We start from the raw sequence: 2,034 nt of genomic DNA on the forward strand, positions 1-2,034 counted from the left end.
ATCAGAAGTTGACTCTGATTGACCAAGAATTCTCCAATTCAAAACTTTGCTAAATAGTTTGTGTCAAGTCCAGTGCAATTGGATTTGGCAAAAATCCTTAAGAACACAGCCACTGGATGTGAGATAAAGCAACTTGGTTTAGGTTGTCACAGGAGATTCTTGGCCTGAGCTAGAAAAGTTCTAACCCAAGGAGCAACGGACATGGAATCAGAAGACAAAGGAAATGGGAGTGGACTCCTTGGGAACACTTATCACCTCACTTCCACCTGGGCCCCCAGGCCCTGCCCTGGGCTCTGAGCTGGTCCTTCTCCAGCTGATTTCATCATGGAGAGAGAAGCACCCAATGCCAAGGGGATAGCCCAAACCCCTGTAGCTCATGTCCCTGCTTCTAGACCCCTGAATCCTTAAGATTGAATCATATAGGCCTCCTTCCAAGGCCACCACCAGCCTCTTCCATTCTGTACCCTGCTGAGTGGCCGGTGTTGCCTACAAGCACTATCTGGGTCACAAAGTGTGTCAGATAGGTGTCTGCAGGGGAAGGAGAGGGAAGTCCCCATGGCATAAATAGAGAGGGAGTAAGGTGCAGTGCTACTTCCAGGAGCTTACAGAAGATTAAGCCAATAGAAACAGGGAGGCCAATGAAGAACCTGTCGCCCTCTGCCTCCTTCTCCCCTACTCCATCACCACCAAGACAGAAGGAAATTTTGCCTTCCTGTTTCATCTTTCTATTTTTTGTTTCCTTCCATACGAGAAATTTTGTTTCTCATTTTAAAAACAAACTTTGTCCCTTTCAGGGGTCCCTCTACTAACTTCTTTGCCTTCAAGTCATTGAGCCTTGGTGGGAAACGGATGGAGCCTACCTAGGTCCCTGTCTTTGGCAATTGCTGGCCACGTGTGAATAATGAGAAGTATTCTCTGGCTGCAGGGAGCCCTGAGCAGCCCTGAGGAAAGCTCAGGCTGAGCTGCAGAACCTTGTGATCCTAGAATTATTTCCGAATCTCTCGTGTTTCTTTGAGGGGTAGTGGGGACTCAATTGTTTGTTCTTATCCCACAGAGATATTTCGGTTCCAACCCAGATTGCCACCCAGATGGGGATGAGATAAAAGGATTTGAATGCAGTCACATGGTTTATTCAAAATCCAGATAGAAATAGAACAAAATTAAACTGGGGCTAGGATTTGAGAGGAAAAATAGTATTCCATTTGGGGCTGAGCCAGGGCCTCAGCGACACGGGCCTGATATATAAGATCTAATTTGCACTGCCACAAAGAATGTGCTGGTTCAAATTCCCTTTGCTCTTCACTTTTTGTTCCAAGTCAGAAGACATGGAAACTGGCAAGGATCCCTGGCAGGGCCATCTGATCACATGGAGAGAGGAACCTCTAGTGTTGAGCTACTTCTTCTGTCATCCACCACCACTCTTTTCTTAAATGTTTATGATTTGCCTATGATCATTAGAACCATGTTTCTGTGAGAAAAACTCTATTTACATTGTGAAGTGAGTAGTCTATTTTATTTCATTGTATTTTTTACTTCTGGGATAAGTTTGAATATTTTTGAGAATGGCAAAATATAGACCATAACATACAAAATTAAAGAAGACTTAAGGAAAATCTTATGCAGCCAAAAAAATACTTACTAGACACCTATGAAATGTTTGGCCCTTGAATAGGTACTAAAATTAATTTCAGGAAGGCAAAGATAGGAAAAGGCACCTAAATACCAGTAGTAATTAGATCCCTGATGAGTAATGAGGAGATTTCATATCTGTCTTTCATTTTTACATTCCCACAAATATTGATGGAGAAAAAAATCTCATATTATAGGCAATTGACTAGGCTTCAAACTACAAAGAAGAAGGATATAGACAGGTGAAAGGGAGGGGAAAACTCTGGGCAAGAAGGGGCCCAGAAAACACTAGTCCTGCTCAGCCTTGCTGAAGTCATGTTTCCTATAGGGCATAGATGGGACAGAAGGTTAGCACATAAAGCTGCAGCAATTTCTGCTCTGTGGTGTTGATTGTCATTTCTTGAT

Source organism: Callospermophilus lateralis, chromosome 11 (genome assembly GCF_048772815.1).
Source record: "Callospermophilus lateralis isolate mCalLat2 chromosome 11, mCalLat2.hap1, whole genome shotgun sequence".
NCBI lineage: Eukaryota > Metazoa > Chordata > Mammalia > Rodentia > Sciuridae > Callospermophilus > Callospermophilus lateralis.